This window comes from Chanodichthys erythropterus, chromosome 18, assembly GCF_024489055.1.
Source record: "Chanodichthys erythropterus isolate Z2021 chromosome 18, ASM2448905v1, whole genome shotgun sequence".
In the NCBI taxonomy this organism is placed as follows: Eukaryota; Metazoa; Chordata; class Actinopteri; order Cypriniformes; family Xenocyprididae; genus Chanodichthys; species Chanodichthys erythropterus.
The window spans coordinates 31,685,607-31,707,152 of record NC_090238.1 but is presented as its reverse complement, the minus strand read 5'-3'; the positions used below and the strand labels follow the sequence as shown (position 1 = coordinate 31,707,152).

The 21,546-nt window shown below is 35.1% G+C and overlaps 1 protein-coding gene across 1 annotated transcript in view; it reads right to left on the bottom strand.

The window, feature by feature from the left end:
• ywhaqb (tyrosine 3-monooxygenase/tryptophan 5-monooxygenase activation protein, theta polypeptide b) overlaps positions 1–21,546 on the bottom strand; it is a 78,215-nt gene that overhangs the window by 31,790 nt on the left and 24,879 nt on the right. The gene's annotated exons all lie outside the window — the stretch shown is intronic.

Below are 21,546 nucleotides of genomic sequence, written 5' to 3'. Positions count from 1 at the left end.
ACCACACCTTGTTTCAAAACAACCTAAATCTCTGATTACCTGAACATTATTCTATTAGAATGATAATTACACTTCTGTCCAACGAGTGACGTAATGCTGAGAGTAGTACATCATGCACTGAGCTCTCAACCTACATTGATTGAATTGGCAACTTTCTCTCTCTCTCTCTCTCTCTCTCTCTCTCTCTCTCTCTCTCTCTCTATCTTTCTCTTGGTGAGTGCATGGCTAGGGGACAAATAGCGCAGGCTGCAAGACAAATGTAATTACAGTTCTGCTGAGTCACTTTGTTTTGCCTCCAGATGAGTATCAGAAAGATCACTGAGGTCATGCAGGGAAAGTTGAATTAGGCCAAGCTTTGAATTTATATGAGTATTATTTATTTATTTTTTATTTTTTGGTGAACAAAAGCTTTACAGTATTATTCATAGTACCTAAGGACAGAGGAGAATGAAGGTTATTTTGAATTTGAGTTTTATTCTTAGGCCTCAAGGAGGTTTCAGTTCTTGCCTTTGACCATATGCTGATTGTTATCACTGATCTCCATGACAAACCTCATCAGAAGGAAGGTATTGCTGCCTATTAATATAAAAAAAACACCACTCATGTGATGATGAAGCACAAACTGATGTCTTAGACAGGGTTATTATCGTTAACTAAAACCATAAAAAGTTTTCATTATTTTATTACTTGAAATAAAATAACTTATTTTAACTTATTGATATATATATATATATATATATATATATATATATATATATATATATATATATATATATATATATATATATATATATATATATATATATATATATATATATATATCAACTTAAAGGCAACATCTCTCATTTTCATTTAGTTTAAAGGTATAGGCCATTTGTTTTATATAAACACTGTTTGTTATACTGGTTGAAACTCTCTTAACATCCTGATAGCAATCAATAAAAGAAGTAGTCTAAATAATAAAACACGTACATATATCTCCTGTGGAAAAAAACAACAACAACAAAACGAGCTTATACTGCATTCACGCCACGTCGTATAACGTAATTTAAAGACGGCAAACCGTGACGTTCTGCCTGGAGCTGTTCACATCCTCAGACTTGGATTTATGCATTTCTAGGTCAACAACACTGTCAATGCCGAAATGAATCTGCAGCAGCCAGGTGGTACAACTGGAGCTCTGTAAGTTGTTTGCATTCAATATTATTGTGTGATTTGAGACATGAGGTCAATTAAGGCCGTCTCTCACCTCGCAGAATCTCCTGCATTGCGTTCATGTGTTTTGAAGGAGGTGCAGCTTTAGAGGGCGCTTTCAAAGCTGTAGCTTGCTGTAGCTGCACCAAAATTGCCTACCCTAGCTTAGTATTGACTTTTTATTTATTGCTCAATTAATTCTATTGTTTTATTGAACCCTATTTAGCCACAGCTGAGGTCATATTTTAAAATGAGAGAATAAGAAGTGACAATATACCAGCACAGAGTTTTTTTCTCACTATAATCTCACTCTTTGAAGGTCTATGCATCTCTCTGCATTTCTCCCTCCTCCTTTCTTGTTATGCGCAAAACACCACCTTCGTGGTTACTATAGCAATCCTCCAGGACAACCTACACTTCCTTTTGTTGTGACATAGATTTAACGCACAGGACAAAACTAACAGGGCCGTGTTTGTTTATTGCCTTGTTATGGGATAATCACAAGCAAAAATGCTCCAGGATATGCTTTACATATTGACACCCTCTCCTAAACAGAGTTGTTTTTGCTCTCAGGACAAGTTTCTATCAGCTAAACTCAAGTGAAGCCCTAGCAGATGGTTTCTGTAAAAAATGTGCCATATCAGAGTTGATACAACAGATGAGGTTTGAGGGGGCCTGCAAAGAAAAAAACAACAGCATATTTGCATATTCATCCTCTCAAAAGCTCTGTGATAGAAAGCACACTTTATAAAGGTCCATCTCATTTGGACGTTGTTGTCATGGAGATTTGGTTTAATAAACAGCATGGTTCAAGAACACGTTACTTATGTCTTTCCATGAATCACTGTTGAGTTCACTTGTTCCACACACATATAAATACACAGAGTGAGTAACTCGTGACTATATCTCTCTCTGACAGCAGAGGTTAGAGTAAGTCTGTTACAAATCCCCATAAAAAATACTATTCAGCCAAGGTTTGAAATGTTGAATGAGCAGATTCCTCATTTTAACTAATCTATTTGTAATGCAGCGAGTGAGATGATTTCCACAAAAATGAAATGCACTGATGGCTGCGGTATCTTTTCAGTTTATTAACTGAGTATTCAAATTGTTTAAGCTGAAATCAGTTAGACATGTAGTATGTGAGAATACATTTGACAGCGAATAAATGTTGTATATTAAATAAATATGATAGTATAATGTATTATAACATATCACAACATTAAACTGCTGCTTCAATCTCTGAGATTTGTAACATCATACTCGGTGTAATTAAGAAACACTCTGTGATTGCAATAATGCAATACAGTATTTGAATCAATAAGAGCGACATGCATTTCAAACATCAAATCCTCGGTGATTAACACTGTTCTCTTGTCTCCATGGTTACCAATATACTGGGGCTGAAACTAATAACAAGTCCACTGAAAATATCAGTGAGGAAAAATGTGAAAACTGTACATGTAGTGTGTGTGTGTGTGTATATATGTGTTTGAATGAAAAAGGTGAATGGAAATAATGTCCTTATCTGATGGGTCACAACCCAAAAACATTTGCACATTTGTTCTGTGAGTCACGAATAATGCATAACCCAAATAATCAAAAACAACAAACTATATAATTGTGACTATAAGTAGGATAGCAAAATAAATAGCCTTTTAACTTTTAAAAGATTTTTAAAGTATATTTTGATGCCAAGAACTGCTAAATATGATGAAAATGCTTACGGATACTAAAATACTAAAGGCCGAGTTTTCTAATACTAAAAGACATATTAGGTGAGTAAATCATTTTCATATTATAATATTATAGACCTGTTATTTCCTAAATTAAATTATTGGTTTAATTTTATATCAGGGTTATTTTCGTTAACTAAATCTATAAAAAATATTTATATTAATTGAAATAAAGCTGAAATAAAATAAAATATAAATATTAATATTAGTTGAAAAACAAACTAAATTAAAATAAGAAATGTTAATTGGCAGTAAACTGAAATAAGTTTTAAGTTGAAGCACTGAAACTAAAATAAAAATAAATTAAACATAAATATCCATATTAAAAATAATAATAATAATAATAAAATGACAACAGCACATACAAAAATTACCAAAAGTTAAACTCAAATGAACATGAAAGCTTAAAAAAATAGAAAAAAAAAAGAATATTAATAAACCTATAATAAAACTAAAATAAAAACTAACATGGTTAAATTACACTTTTTATATTGTAAATTTATATTGTCATTGCACTAAATAATAAATCTGACAAATTTGTTTTGAATATAATAATTTCAACATTTTTAAGTGTTTAAAAATGATCGTGTAAACATATTTCATAAGATTATTCATTTTAATTCATATTAAAGGGATAATTCACTCAAAAATGAAAAATCTGTCATAATTTACTCACCCTCAAGTTGATTAAAACCTATGGGTAACCAAACAGCTGACAGGCCCCATTGACTAACATAGTATGTGTAAAAAAATAAATCATATGGAAGTCAGCGGGGCCCATCAACTGTTTGTTTACCCATATTCTTCAAAATATCTTCTTTTGTGTTTGGAACAACTTGAGGATGAGCAAATGATTATGAATTTTAATTTTTGGGTGAACAACCCCTTTTAGTTTAACTCTGACAGCTTAAGAAATACATGTTATAAAGTATTTTTTTCCTCAAAATAAATAAATAAAATCCTCATGGGGACCAAAAAATTTCAGATACTGCCATTTCTGTGGGACATTTTTTTCCCTTATGACGTACCTGAACCACACACACACAGTAGAGAGTAGATGGTGGTTACCTTATGCTTGATAACAGGACATTTTGAGAACCTGCCCACAAGAAATGACATGCATACAATAGCTGTTCTTTGGGTGAAGAGCCGTAGGTTGCTTTCATGAATGGGTGCATGTAAGCAGATGCACACGAAAGATAAAAGGCCATACATAGAGAAGATCTACAGAGAGCAGCAGAGACCAAATTAGATCCTTATTATCATAACATATTCATAGGTAGCTTGCAATCTGCTCATCAATTCTGTTTTAAGTATCTTGTCATGTGCCTTCAAAACATGCAAAATCATTGTAAGTAAAGATGAGGTGGGAGTGAGTTTATCAAACCACACATCTACAACATCAGCACTCAGTGATTTCCATAGACACATCATTTGAATAAAACATAGCTGAGAGTAAAGAGGAACAACTGTCATTATAAAACACTGATGTCTTGTTAGTGTTGAGTAGTCAAAGCATTGCATCAATCATTAATGCTAATCTTTAAAGTTAAAATTCACCCATAAATGCTGATTCAGTATAAGAATACGTTCATATTTATAATCTATTATATCATTTATATTTTAAAGATAAAGTAAAACTATAGCTAACTATTGCTATAGATAGTTTAGTGCAATGGTTCTCAAACCTGTCCTGGGGACCCCCCACCACTGCATGTTTTGTATGTCTCCCTCATCAGACACTCCTAATTCAACTCTTGCAGTCTATGCTAATGAGCTGATGACTTGAATCAGGTGTGTTTGATGAGGGAGACATGCAAAATGTGCAGTGGTGGGGGGTCCCCAGGGCAGGTTTGAGAACCACTGGTTTAGTGCATACAAAATTGCAATGAAAGCTGTTCTGTAGGTCGATGCTGCCCTCTTGTGGTCAAGAATTAAAAACATTCTATGGCCTAATAAACCTGCCTCTTGTGGTTTCAGAGGCATATTATCCAACACACACACACACACACACATAAAAAAAAAAATTCCAACACAGTAATGCATAATAAAAAAAATTACAATGAGAATGATCATAATAAGGACAATTGTAAAAACCAACAATCTTCCCCATGCTGTTGTTTGCTCACACAGCAGCTAAAAGTCTTGGACATTAATGCATGCTTTATATATTACCTCTTTATTTATATATACCAAAATGCCTCATTCTGTTTATAGGTGAGAAAAAAGAGCTCAGTTATGATCATAAATGCCAAAAGGTTGTTGCTGCAATCTGACAGTTGAAGAAACAATCCAGCTTTCTTTTGAAGTGCATTGATTTAGATCTTGAGGAGCATGGGATGGGCAGTAAGACTAGTTTAGAGGTTAACACAGGACAGGTCAGACTGGTTTTCATTAAGAAACAGTGCATTCATGTCCACAGACGTGTTGAGATTAACCCAGCAGTGACAAGACACTGACAACTTTTCTCTAAGAAAGGACCTTTTTAAAGGGTTAGTTACTCTCAAAAATGGAAATTCTGTCATTGATTACTCACCCTCATGTCATTCCAAACCTGTAAGACTTTTGCTCATCTTCTGAACACAAATTAAGATCTTTTTGATGAAATATGAAACTATCACTCTGAGGCTTCAAAAAGTTCATAAACACATTGTAAATCTAATCCATATGAATTGAGTGGTTGAGTCCAAATTTTCTGAAGAGACTCGATCGCTTGATAAACAGATTTAATTCAGGCTTTTATTCACATATAAACATTGATCAACTCACATCAGTTGTGGTAAACAGAAGCATGTTTGCGTGACGTGCGAGAACCAATGAGGTTCATTCTCATGTGTTAGGGCTCGTTCACACAGAACACGTCTTTGCGTCTAAAAACGAGAGATGCAGCGCTCAGGAATGGTTTAAAAAAGCAGAGCAGAGACTGTGAGAGAAGCGATTTTGATATGTGATGCAATAACGGAAATAGGCAAACAGCAGAACAGATAAGATAGTATTTTTGACATAATCGCACTGACTATGGCCTCCTCCGCTATGTTGCATTCAAATAAAACAGTTGCCATGCCAACTTGCTACTGTAAACACAGAGCCATAAGAAAGAGTTGAAATTCTTTTAACTTGACAATGGCGTCTTAAAAATGCGGCGCTGGAAAAAAGATGCGAGACACAAGCCTAACATTCATACACAACCGTCTAGTGTGCCTTTACATAGAAAAACAATGGAAAAGTAGCGCATTGGAATTGAAAAATGCATTCTGTGTGAACAGCCCCTTATGCAGCCAGTTTGAGCTTCCGCAAGAACCGATAAGGTTCGTTCTCATGAGTCAAGCAGTTTCGGTTGAGCTTTTGTTTATGTTCACCAATCAATGTTAATATGTGAATAAAACAAAGCTTAAATAAAATTTGTTCATAAAGAGATTGTGTCTCTTCAGAAAATTTAGACTAAATGGATTAGTTTTACGATCTCTATTGACTTTTTGAAGAATCAAAGTTTCACTTGCGTAGCTGTCTATGGAGGGACAGAAAGCTCTTAGATTTCATCAAAAAGATCTTCATTTGAGTTCTGAAGATGAATTAAAGTGGGTTTGGAACGACATGAAGGTGAGAAATTAATGAAAGAATGTTCATTTTTGAGAAAACTAACCCTTTAAGTGGACATAAAACACACACAGTCCTACACTGATTTTTCTTTTAGGGTACGTTTATGATAATCTTTACAAGTTAACACAACATTTATACATTTTGAAGCCTAAATAAAGTCATCAGATATAAAAAGCTAACAGTAGGCTATAAACGGATTACAGCACACCATGGTCGCGGACAAAGACTATAGAATAACAGAAGACATGTCACTCGTATTGTTTTGAATGGGAGAAAGTGTAACGCGCAATATGGCGGAATAAGTCCCGCCTTCAAAATAAGAGCCAATCGCCAACTGGTAAAGTCATCGCGTCACTGCAGCGGCCGTTAGAAGCACTGGTTTCTATAGAAACAGTCAGACGCGCGCAATTGACCCGCATTTAGGTCTGCGCATGCACATTAGCTTGATCCAGCCTAAAAAATAGTTTTTTTGTCATGATTCGAGCGTTTTAAAAAACATTTACGAGACAGTTGTCAGAATTCATTGGTGATTTCAAATATAAAATTTAATCGTAAGCTTGGCAAACAGCTTTGGAGAATTTGATGTTTCCCCATTCAAAGAGATAGGAGCTGCATGATGCCCAGGATGCCCGAGAGGCGTTTCAAAGATGGCCGCCGAGTGAAATGACTTGTCTTAAAGGGACTTTGTCACAGATCAACACCACCACCAAGCTTCCTCAAACTTTATTTAAAAACATGCTCGCTGATGTGTATGAATACTTATCCACTTTTTCATGAGAAATGCTGTCCAAATGTCCTGTTTGTCACGATGACGTCTAAAGTCCGTTTTAGCAACTTGTTAGCAACCGCCGATTTGAAGACACAATAAAGGTTTAAAAAAAAAATCACAAGTGGGTTATAACTGGTGTGTTTTATGTCACAGATCAAAACGTGAAAATATTTAGAGGCTTTGTTAACCACAGACCTTATTTCAGGCGATTTAGCAAAAACCCATTCAAAAAAGTCATAGACTTTAGGGCGATGGAACCAGAATTCCTAAAAAGCTAACTCGCTTCCGGGTTTTGCCTACAAAAACACGTCATCTCTGAGGTACTATATGAGAGACGAGCGCGACACACGTTTCGAGAGCAGCTGAATTGTTAGTATGCCGCAGTCGCCGATACTGGTGTAAAGCAGCGCTGTTTATCATATTAGATACATTTGTGTGTTGAAAGTTGTTATAGTGCTACTCTGTGTTCGCTCGGCGGCTACTATGAGGAACTTGTTGCACATTGCAGTGAGCTAGATCAATATTAGGCATGGTAAAACATGGTGCAAGCTGTAAATCAAACAATAAGACTTACTGTGTTGAGCTATCATGATTAGCTTTCTGCTGATTAATGTATCCAAACAGTTGCTCACCTGTCCTGGTTAAAATTGCTTATTTCTCTGGATTTAAGCATTCTTGGAAACATTTGGGAAGTACACAAGTCAACAAAATATATAACACTGTTTTTGTGGTTTTTGGATATTTTACTTAATATTATTGGCAGATAGTTTGTCTAAATCTGTCAAATTGAAATGGTTTTGCGGTAACACTTTACAATAACAGTACATGAATAACCATGAACTAATACCTAAATTAATAGTTACTTCCACATGAACTCATGATTAGATAAGATATGAACTAATCATGAACTAATGAAGAGTGATCCTTAACTACGACAGGAGTCATAGGGATTCATGCATGAAAACAGCAGCCTTAACTACGCATTAATACATGTTTGATAATTAATGCATTAATTAACATTTAGGGGTAAACTAAATAAATCAGCCTCCATAAGAGTAAACAAGAAGTACTCTGAATTTGAATTAAACGTGATTTAATACTGTCATAATTTACACTGTAATATCATAATCTGCCATCTGCAGCTTTGTGACAAATAATTGCAATGGCACATGATTATTTAGCCATTAATTACATAGATCTGTCTAATCAAATGTGGAAAATAGACTAACTACCACTAATAAATTTAATTTGATCTAAACTGTTTTCTGATTTTTACAGTTCATTTATATTTAGTCATAGCTAAATAGTCATAGTTTATTCCCGGAACTAAAGTATGTAGGGTTTGTTTCTGGCGGGACCCTCATTAGTGGCGCACGCTAGGTGTTCTCTTGGCGTGTTTGTTGTGTTGCTGGCATTTTAAACTAATAAATGTTGACTGCTTTGGTAAGCTGAATTAATAATTAAAGACATATTTACATGTATGTTTTATTGGGATTTTCAGGAGGTTATGTGCAGTTATTAACTGTATTTGTATTTTTGTCATTTAAATTAGGGCTGGGCGATGTATCAAATGCTTTTGTCACTGATAAGACACGCAATATCGCGTTCAATATCGACGGCGATACATATCGATATTGAACGCGATATTGCGTGTCTTATCAGTGAACTACGGCTCTGTCTATTAAATGCCGCTTCATTTGAAAGCAGGTGATGGCGATTTAGCGGTAATCAGGGAACCGGCTTTACTGAAGAAATGCGCGTGACAAAAGCATTCGATACATCGCCCAGCCCTAATTTAAATGTTTATGCTTTGATTAGCATTAGCTTGTGGTCGCGCGCTATTTTACATGTAAATGTGCCTTATGTGTGTCTTTACAGGTATGTTTATGGCTTGATTTCAAGTCCATATATGTTTAATTATATAAATAAAAATAAAATACAAATACTTTAGTAGTTTTTAGGATGTATAGGAATAAGGATGGCACTCTATAGTATTTATTCATATATTAGTTAATGATGTGTGATATGTGCATCATGTCATGACTTTACTTGAGGGGGCACAATCATAATTAACTCATTATTAACTAAGCATATACTAACATCAACTAATGGTTTGTTAATGTATACTTATGTCATGACTTTACTTGAGGGGGCACAATCATAATTAATTCACTGTTAATTACTTACCAAATTCAGCTCATGATTATCATTAACTTACTATCAAATACACATGTACTAACACAACTATAAGTAATCAGCCCAGTTAAGTGATGTTGAGTGACTTTTCATAAAGTCAGAGAATGGAGGTACAGTATGATCACGGCCTGCGTCTGGATGGAGAGTGATCTTCTGAATCTGATCCCAGCAAACGCTCCCTGACCTTAGTTCATGTTTCCTGTTTGGTTATTTTTTTGGGAACTGATTCCTAAGGAACTGATGTAAGTCACAGTAATTTAGTTTGATAGGAAAGAATATCACAAAACAGATTAAGACCTTTTAAGATAAATAGTGTATTTAGTATTTTATATGTTTGATAAGGAGGATAAGTGAAAATAATGGCAAACTAATCCTGTGCCTTTCAGTGATGTTTATAATGAAGCTGCTGATGTCAGTAGTTTAAATTCTGACAATAATAAATTGTTTAAATTTATTTCAAAGTCCAAATATGTATTATTCCTTCTTATAGAGACTTTGATTTAGTTTACCCTAAATGTTAATTAATGCATTAATTATCAAACATGTATTAACGCATAGTTAAGGCTTCTGTTTTCATGCATGAATCCCTATGACTCCTGTCGTAGTTAAGGATCACTCTTCATTAGTTCATATCTTAACTAATCATGAGTTCATGTTGAAGTAACTATTAATTCAGGTATTAGTTCATGGTTATTCATGTACTGTTATTGTAAAGTGTTACCGGTTTTGCTTTTAACATAACTACATACACATTTGCCTTTCAAATCAGTATGGATTTACAGCATTTGCTTCGAATGATTGTATCTGTGAGTGGTGTTTTTATCACTGGATTAATCTTGCCTTACAGTAAAACCTCGAACGCTGCCTTTTCCCCTTTGTCTACAAGATCTGGCTGAGGTTCAACTGAAACTCGAATGTTTTTCACATGCAGGGAGTCGTCTTGCCCTGAGTTTATCTGACACTGGGAAATCCTCTTCAATTCCATATAGTCACAACACAGTTTCTCACTTCAGTCTCTCAGTGAACATCAGCTGATCTGATCTGATCTGATCGGTGTTCGGGTTCAAAACCCTCCAAGAACAAATACAGGTAGTTCAGTCCAGTATCCAGCTGGGATTGCCAGTAACTTTGACTCAGAGTCTTGCTTTGATTGATGACACACTTGCAAGGATTATTAGCTGTGCCAAACCCCTGCATAATGACTGAAAGTGTGTCATTTCAGTAAAGCAGAAGGCAAAATGAGTTGAGGTGGTGGTTGAAAGTTCATACTTGTTTTGACTCAAACTATACCAGTCACAAAGCATTTTTAGCCTGGTGTTTACAAGAAAAGCGTAAATTAGGTTATTCCCCGAAAGATCAGTATGACACAAACATGCAGATTTCTGCGTATAACGGTCATACATCTATTTTGTGTAAATCTTAATGGAACAAGGGAATGGACCAATTCAGTTTATGTGATTTGTATTCATAATTTTTTTAACTCATATTTAAATTTATGAATACGAATCACAAACTGAAATGGTCCGTTCCCTTTTTCAATTAAGATTTGTACAAAATGTTTTATTAAGCTGTAGTTTTTTTTTTAACTCATTCAAAATTCTTAATTCATAATATGAATAATATATATGAGAATTATTCAATTCAATTTGATGGAATTTTACTTCGATTTTGTGCAGCAGGTGTATTTCATCACATTAACTATGAACATGATCTATGACCAGATGATTTTTTGTTTTCATTTGAAACATATTTTTGAAAACTGGAGTAATGATGCTGAAAATTCAGCTTTGCATCACAGGAATAAGAAATAAATGAATTGTAAAAAACTTTTGAATGGTAGTGTATTATGTTATATAACAAAAATATATTTTTTTTATTTAACTCTAAATTATCCAAATACTTTTTGGGGCCAGTTTAAGTATTTTTTCCAGAATGTTTGCTCTTTTCATTTAGTACAGTGCATAAATAATTGTATTAAAATAAAATATTCCTACTAATAATTTTTTTTTTTTAGCTTTCGGTTCTCATTTTTAGTTAATGCAAAAAGGTGAATGTTTTTTCAAATGATTTTTTTATAGCCACTGCCCTTTTTTTATTATGATAAATGAGCGGTTTGCAGCTTTCTGCAAAGCTTTGTATAAGAACGTGTTTTCTTTCAGTACCTCATTGACAGACCTTCACACTGTGACATGTAGCATGGGCGGCAGAGCATTGTAACGGGAGACAGATGTGTGTGCAGGGTTGTTCATAGTTCTGATACTGAGGTGACTGTTATAATTTCAGTGTAATGGCTTTGGCTTGGACTCAAGTGAAACCTGCCTGTTCCTACCTGCCCTGGTGCTTGGCTGCAGCAGAGAGTGAATGTTACCTCCATCACACAATCATACTGTGTGTCTTATCTGTGCACCAAACTGACAGTTTTTCTTCCTATTTGTTTTTCTTTCCATTTGTCTTTCACAACTGTCTGTGTATTTATCTCATTTTGCATTTATTCTCACTGGGATAGAAAGTACTTAAAGGGTTAGTTCACCCAAAAATTTAATTTCTGTCTTTAATTACTCATTCTCATGTCATTCCACACCCATAAGACCTTCATTTATCACAAATTAAAGGGGTGGTTGATTATGATTTCACTTGTTTAACTTTAGTTAGTGTGTAATGTTGCTGTTTGAGCGTAAACAACATCTGCAAACGACAGCTTACGGCGCTCAAAGTTCAATGCAAAGGGAGATATTTTCTTTTAAAGAAATCGCTTTTTAAGGACTACAACTAATGGCTGGTAGGGACTACAACAAACTTCTTCCCAGGTTGGTGACATCACAAACCCTACAATTTACATAAACCCCGCCCCCGAGAACACGCAACAAAGGGGGTGAGGTCATGTTGGGCTGCTTTACAGAAGAGGAAGAGTGCCATGTCGTCATTTTACACCAGATTGCTTCACAAATGAGGGTAAATTCAACTGGATTTGCACATAATACTAACATGACGGCACATGCTAGTCGATGAGTTGAATCAACTCCACAGCAGCTACATATATTTATCCACTAACCATTCAGAAACATCCAGTTTCATTCTAAAAGTTGTAACTTCTTCCTGAGTCTCTCCATCAGTGTCGACTCCAGTTTGAACAATGTAAAGCTGAACACCGTTACTGACAATCCTCATTTTTGGCTGCGTGAGATTCTCCAGCTTTGTTGTTGTTGAGCAACCGAAGTGTGAGCTGTTAAAGCTCCGCCCTCTTCTGGAAAGCGTGCCGGGAACAGCAGCTCATTTGCATTTAAAGGGACACACACAAAAACGGCGTGTTTTTGCTCACACCCAAATAGGGGCAAATTTGACAAGCTATAATAAATGATCTGTGGGGTATTTTGAGCTGAAACTTCACAGACACATTCTGGGGTCACCAGAGACTTATATTACATCTTGTAAAAAGGGTAATAATAGGTCCCCTTTAAGATATTTTTGATGACGACGCATGCATGTGATGGTGATGCAGGAGCTGACCAATGAGCCAGCATTCTGATGTAGAACCTGGAAACGTTGCACTGTGAGCCTTGAAATTGGTTATTATGTTGGGAGGTTAGAAAGCTCTTAATAGAAATATCTTAATCTGTGTTCTGAAGATGAATAAAGGTCTTACGGGTTTGGAAAGACATGAGGGTGAGTAATTAATGACTGAATTTTCATTTTTGGGTGTACTAACCCTTTAATGCCACTGTATTTGCATTGTAGTCTGCTACAGAACTGAATACTAAATAACCTGGAGAAAAAATGAATGTTGAAGCGCTTTCTTATACGATCGGCTTCTGAAATCTCAGTATAGCTGAAAACTTGACAGAGCTGTAAAAGAAGCCTAACCGGGTATGGCGGAGAAGCATGTTTAACCTCCGCTGTCTGAGGTTGTACTACAGGTCCTAATCTCAGTTCTTCACAACGTAAACCGCCCTTTATAACGGCCACATTCACAGCAGTGTTTCACTCTAATGAAGGTTCAAGCGCTGTTGTTTCGAGAGGAAAGCTCAGGGTGTGACATACACATGTGTTAACTTGCTCGTTTAAAGGTTCTTCTCGTATCAAGCTCCTGTCTCTGTATCTTTGAGCATCAGGTATCATCTTATGAAAGTCTCTGCGGTGTCAAAAGCAGAAGGAAAGAGAAATGCTACTTGACCTCATAGAATGGCTCATGAAATTTGCTCGTCTCATTTGGCACTCATGTCACCTTTTATTGCTTGGATGGAGATTTATGTGTTTTTCGCAATGAACTGAGTGCGGTTTTGTGTGTGCATGCATGCTACTATACTGTGACTACCCATAGGGGGTGTGTGTGTGTGTGTGTGTGTGTGTGTGTGTGTGTGTGTGTGTCACACGTCCCTGTCTTATGACCTGAAAACAAAGTTAAGAGGTACTTATTCATCCATGCAACATTCTGTGAAACTGCAGCTGTTTCCATCGCAATTCTAGAATCTACACTCTAAAAAATGCTGGGTTAAAAATAACCCAAGTTGGGTAAAATATGGACAAACTCAGCAGGTTGGGTTAAAGGGCACCTATTATGCCCTCTTTCACAAGATGTAATATAAGTCTCTGGTCTGGTCAAGTTTCAGCTTAAAACACCCCACAAATTTGCCCCTATTTGGGGGTGATATAGTAAAACATGCCTTTTACTATATTAATATATTGCTGGCTAAAAAAAAAAATACAAAATTGGTTGAAAAAAATGTCTGGGTGAAAACAACCCAATCCCTGGGTTTGTCCATATTAAACCCAGCATTTTTTAGAGAGTAAGCAACGTGTATTTCAATTGAAGTGCATCAAATGAATGAGTTCAGGTACTAAACACCTTAAAGAACTTATATAGATCAATTCATAGATTAAAAAAAAGATTCATGTCAATATAACAGGTGAATTCTGATATTTAAAAAATAGCTACACTGCATCAGTTCTGCAAACATCTGCTCCACTATAGTTTGATGCATGTTTTGACCGGGGTCGAAGGAGTGTATAAATAGTCAATTGTGAAAAAGTACTGCTCTTAAAGTGTAATTTTACCTCTTTTCAACACAATAGTATTAGTCAGTTAGTACAATGCCGGCAGTAGTATATGTAAATGAACAATGTTTACTCATTCTCTGTGTTACCTGAACCAAGAAATTCACATTTATTTGTCAGCACAAGTGCAAAATGCATCATCCGGCAGACTTTTGTCAGCTCCAGCGCAGAGATGGTCTTGTTATTTGGAGATACTATGAGGATCCGTAATAACTACTCTTTTTAAAAACATGCTTAAGTGTACTTCTTTTTCACAAGGGTCAACATCATGCTGGATGATTATTCAAATTAAGCTAGAATCAAAATGGGGTCAAACATAAATGTTTATTCCAAGCACTGTGAATGCTGTCAATGCCACTGGTCAGAGTGTCATACCACCTAAAACTATTAAAAATCTTAAAAGTGATTTTTTCGGAGGCCTCATTTGCATGCTGGAACTAAATGGAATGCAGAAAGTTTTGTTCATCAACATTCCTGTTCAGTTCCTGTTGAAGCAACCAGTAAACAACAAACCTAAGAGTGTCCCAGCATATTTACTATCATTATTTAAAGGTTTTCAACATGAACTCAAATTTATACCTCTGCACTCTCACTGCATGAAAACAAACAATTGTCTCATTTGTGTCTATTTTTATTTAACCTAATGCTTTTTCTCATGAGACAAAGTTAATATTTGAGAACTCTTTTTTGTGTCTCCTGAGATATAAAAGATACGAGACCACATACAAAATGCAAAATATATGTACATATAAAACAAGGTTTTAAAACAAACTACACATCTGACTTCTGTTTGCTTTAGTAATTTGTTTTGTCACTCAGCAATTACCTTGGTAAGAAGAAAAAAACTGCTTTAAACAATACTGCATATCATATCTTCATGCATTTTGCAGTTTCCCAATGAGAATTATTTTGTGAGGCTGCAAGTATCTGCTTATCAAATGCACCTGATGTCATTTTTTTATTTTTTTTTTGGTAGCATGCCGAAGCATTGCTCTGTGCTTCAAGCATGTTTCAACCTGCATATTTCAACTGCTAGAGTAAACACAAGAAAAGAAAATGATAAGTGAGTGAGACTGTTGTGGGAAAAGGGTCAGTTTTTCAGTCTTGACAGTTGCAAGCTCAAGCCAATCAGACGTCTCGCAACATCTTCACAATGGAACACACATCCCACCATCTATTGTTGAACAAATTAACTCACACAAATGGGCAAAACTTTGGGTATAACATGAGTCAACGTTTACTGTCAGCCTGTTGTGACATGAAACTGAAGTTGCCTATGGATATGATATTGGTCATTATTTGTCTTTCTAAAAAAAAAAGTTTTGAGCTGTGAACAGGTAGAAAGTCCAGCCGTAACAACTGGTCAATGACGAGATCTATTAATTAAATCATTTAAAAATACACTGCCCTGCCCCCAAAAAAGTCACCGTTTGCATTAAAATAGGCAAATGTTCAAGATTCTGTGATTGGATCATTATTGCAGTGATTATTATTTTTAGTTTGGGAACAGTTCTTCTAACCCGAGCGTGTAGCTTTTCATTTCTTAACAACCACTTATCATGGCCATATTCCAGGTTGACATTATCTATGTGTCCATCACCCTGTTTTTATGTGCATTTTGAAGTATCGCATCAGAAACGAGTGATGAAAACTCCAAATTTAAAATAAAAATTCCCTTAATTCGCAAAAAAAAAAATTTATGCTCATTTAAGGTGGTTTGTGACTTATGTGAAAAAGAGTTAATACAAATAATGGGAGATGGAAACACATTTGCCAAATAAATTCTGACGTAGCGAACAGTAAACCCATGTGACTAATTGGCTGTTTCTGCTGATGGTGTTTTGTTTACTGATGGTTACTAGGTTACCAAAATCACCGTCATCCAATCAAACAACTTGATAGAAACGCACCTAATTCGCATTTGTTAGGTTTTTTATTTTTGCGAACTTTGAAAAGATTTGCTTCACGTTTGGATAGAAACCCAGCTAATGCCAAGATTTATTGGGTTCTAATTGTGAAAGAATGGTTGGGAGGAACAAGAAGAATCATTTTCACACATGAATTGGCTCCTCTGAGTCCGGACCTTAAATTCATTGAAAGTATTTGGGATGTGCTGAATAAGACTTTACAGAGTGCTCACCTCTTGTATTGTCAACACAAGATCTTGACCGAAAATTGATGCACCCTTTTGATGGAAATAACATCAAAACATTTATTTCCATGCTTACCCCCATGGCATCCAAGATGTAGGTGACTTTGTTTCTTCAGTAGAACATAAATTATGATTTTCAACTCCAACCATTGCCGTCTGTCAGTCTTATAATGCATGTCAATGGGAATTTCGTCTGTAAGAGTAAAAAAAACATGCACAGACAAATCCAAATTAAACCCTGCGGCTTGTGACGACAAATTGATGTCCTAAGACACAAAACGATCGGTTTGTGTGAGAAACCGAACAGTATTTATAGTTCAGACCTCACTAACCGGATGCTGAATGCAGTTGGACATAGTGGTATTTTAGAGGTAAAAAATTATATAAATACTGTTCGGTTTCTCGCACAAACCGATCGTTTCGTGTTTTAGGACATCATCACAAGCCACAGGGTATAATTTGGATTTGTCTGTGCATGTTTTTTTTTTCTTTCTCTTATAAATGGAGTTCCCATTGCCATGCATTATACGACTGTCAGACGGCAACAGTTGGAGTTAAAAATCATCATTTGTGTTCTACTGAAGAAACAAAGTCACCTACATCTTGGATGCCCTTGGGGGTAAGCAGATCAACATCAAATTTTCATTTTTGGATGAACTATCCCTTTAAGAAATTAAAAGCTACACGCTCCATCAATTAGGTTTAGAAGAACTGTTCTCAAACATACAACATGCTAGAAACATAAAAATCACTGTAATAATGATATATATCCAATCATAGACTCTTAAGCATTTTTAAATCCAAACAGTGACTTTTTTTTGGAGCAGGCAGTGTACATTTAAAAACAATCATACATACAATGACTTTTATGACGACCACGTTTTTAACTTTTAAATTACTGGTATATTCTGGGGGCATAAATTAAGAAATGCCAGGGTGATTAAACCAGCTAAAATAAACAGTTGATGTCAGTTGAAGTGAGGTTAGCGATATATTCTTGAGTCTAATTTTCAGAGCAATTTTCAAACAAAGCAGCCAGTCCGCCTATATCCCACAACCCGACCTTTCTGCTGACCTCAAGGATATATCAGACATGAAAGGACAAGGATAGAGGTGGGTTCAGCATACGGGCCCACGCTACCCTCACTCTCTCGCTGTGTTTGCACTGTAAGCACACAAGACGGCCTGATAACATCTTCCTAATAGTTTCTCCAAAACACCAGAGCTTATCCCAGCAAACAGACATTCACTGCTGGTCTGTTTATTGGGAAAATGCAAAAAAGCAGTTAGTTGTTTGGACATGTCAATTTCAGCACATCATGAAGATCCTTCAGTATTTTATTTACTTAACATTGCAATTTTGTCTCTAGGCAGTAACTGGTCAAATGGCAGTGAAGAAGAGAGCAGCCGTTACTGTGAGCAAATAGGATGTGGTTTGGATTGTAACATCAGTACTACTTTATCGGTACCTGGATGAATATTGAGAAACACTAGACTCTAGGTACATGCAGTTAGGATAAGTTCTGGCAAGTCTAAAAGGTGGTCTGTATTTGCATCTTATTACCCTCACATCCTGGTGCTCTCCATTGAGACTCATGACTGAAGCTGGCAAATAACTGTCAAGAGTAGGAGTTAGGAGAGAACACAAACAGAAGGGAATCACGCACCACATCCTAGGGGAACTGCAAATAGACTCAAGCTAGTCCATGATCTTCCTTCTAAGAAATATGTTAATCGATATAATTTCAGTGTTTACAGTGTTCAAATAGATATTATATTTATAATGTAAATATTTTATATTTTCTTGTGCCCTATAATTGTTTTCTCATGAATATATATATATATATATATATATATATATATATATATATATATATATATATATATATATATATATATATATATATATATATTAATTTTGATTATTATTTTACAAAAGCTTCAGCACTGACATACTGCCTGATCTTTACGGCCCTCATTTTCACTTTTGACCAAAATCTAGAGGGATGCATAAGCTTGTGCTGAAGTTTACATAATCTGCTTGTCGTACATGCAAATGAACTCTTATTCAATCAGGTCTGATTCTGTTTTATTCCAGCGAAGACTGTGTAGGCTGCTCTTATTGTACTTCCTTGTTGATACCTTCAATATAATATAGTTCCATCATATACATATACAGTCATTCATCTAGTTCACAGATTACACATTTAAACAAGGAATATATGACTACTATCACATATAAAGAAATACTACAAATTTGCAGATTTGAAACATTTTTGATTTTGTTTTTTAACCTGGTTGTCTATAATTTTGCTCCAGGCCTTTAGGGATTTACTTTGAATGCATAGTTTTGTAGGGTGTTCTTCAATGGGTGTTGGTTCAGTTGTTTTGCTATGAGCAAGATAATAAATCCTTATTAATTTAGTTTCATGTGTACAATCATGTCTCATTCTTGAGTTCAAACAGGATTTTAGGACACTAGATATTGCTCTTAATGAAAGAACTGCCAGCAATGAGCCTAATCTCTATTTTTATAATATACAAATATAAAAAGTATTTGAAAAAAAAAAAAAAAAAAGATGTCAAATGAATTTCTTCTCAATTTTAAACATTAATAATTATAGCCATTACAGGCCAGTAGTTGGCGATGTCACTTTGTAAAGAAACACTATAAACTCGCCTATAAACTGAACATGTAATACGCAAGCGCATGACATCCCCGTTTTCACAAATTTGTGTTTTTGTAGTTTACACGGAAACCGGTTTTCCAAAGTTTGCATTTTCAGGCCCCCAAAATGCCGTTGTCATGTAAATGAATGGCCAACACGCATAAAAACTCTTGGTCCCACCTTATATTAGGTGTCTTTAACTACTACTTACATTTAAATTAATGATTTGATACTGTGTACATACATGTTTTTATATTGTACTTATATTTTAAAAATACCTGCATATAATTACATTAATTTCTGTAATTACGTTTATAATTACACTGTTGACCATTCCCTTACACCTTAACCCACCCTTAAACCTACCCATACCACCAAACCTGTCCCTAACCTTACCTCTATCCACGTCAATAGCAGCAAAAATGTTTTGAAATACAACATGGACACAATAAGTACACTGTACTTGTTTTTTCATCTAAGTACATAGTAGTTAAAGACACATAATATAAAGTGTGACCAAAGTTTTACATTTTTATTTGAAAACGTGAAGTTCCAGCTGTCAGCTCACATTCAAGGCTGACAGCAAATATAAACATTGTGCTCAAACAGGAGTCTCAGTATTAGTGTAAATAAACATTGCAGCAGGACTCTGAGCAGAAGTGTGTTGGTGGGTGTGTGTATGGAAGGGGGGAAGTATAAACTAAAAACTGAATGATACCATCTCTAAAGCCTTCTCTCGCTAAGGAGAGGTGCTGTTTATTATCTTATCCTTGTATCATTTTAGGAATTATCTCCACTTAACTGTCTAAACTCACTTAGCCGGTAGCGAAAACGACTCTCTACACTGAAATGGGGATATTAATTATCCTACTGAATGACTGAAAGATGTCACAGAAACTGAGAAGGAAATGAGTTTCATGAAGTTGGGTGATTTGCATATAAAAAAAATTGCAAATGTCTTGGAATTTAGCAAATGCAAGCAATTTATACATCTCCCTTCTGCTTTTGTAGCCTATTAAAGTCAAATTACATGCAAACAAACACAAATCAGATAAACAAACAGATTATTCAGAAGATTACTGTTCATGTATTTCTATTAGACGACATTAGGGTTGAAATCAATATAATCTATCTCTTGAACATTTACATAATAACCACGCAATATTATGATGATATTTAATCATATAGTATTATACTATAAAAAGTAATTGACCAGCTTTAATAAATATGTTTGTGTTAAACCCTTTCTTTTTGTTGTTTAGTTAAAGAACTCTAATCTTCAGTTTTGGGTTGGTGTGGGTGTTCACAGCGGTTTGAATTGGGCCTATCCTAATATGCTAAATTAACACAGGGGACTTACTGTTGTATTGGCAACACCTCATATTGTTATGCACACAAATCACAGGAAACTAAAGGCACGCGAATGCATGTGAATAGAAAAGACTTACAACATGAAAACGAATTTCACAGCAAAATAACACATTTCAGTTGTTCAAATGTGTCTGCTATATTCTCACTGTAAACAGTATAGGCCTACATATAATTTAAGTGAAATTCAATGTAGAAACTTTTTTATTAAGACCACTTTTTTTTTTTTACTTCATCAACAACTTTTTTAACTGCTAGTTTTTAGGTTTTTCACCAAACTCATGCTGTCTTAAGCATGCAACAAGATAAAGCAGCAGAAGTTTGAACATTTCCATGATTTCTGTGACAGTGAATTTTCATTTTTTTAATGCAAATGTTGTCATTATATCTTAATTATATCTTAACTATACTGTTGGTAAATAGTTCCCCACTTGTACATTTATAAAAGTAATCTACAATTTGTATTAAATGTAAAGAAGTATCCTGTGTGCTAAATTTAAGTCAGACATGTTTGCATGTTACAGCTAAAAGTAGCCCTAAACTATTTAAATTTCATTTTGTTGTGTGTGTGTGTGTGTGTGTGTGTATATATATATATATATATATATATATATATATATATATATATATATATATATATATATACACACACACACACACACTCACACACTGCACTGTTAATTTCATCAGGTTTTTTAGGTTAAACATGCAGGACCATAAGCAATGAGAGCTGTTGAATATTAAACTCCTCCTCTCAGGTGTAATCCAATCCAGTGCCCTGTCACAGGTAAAACCGGCCCCAATTTCTCA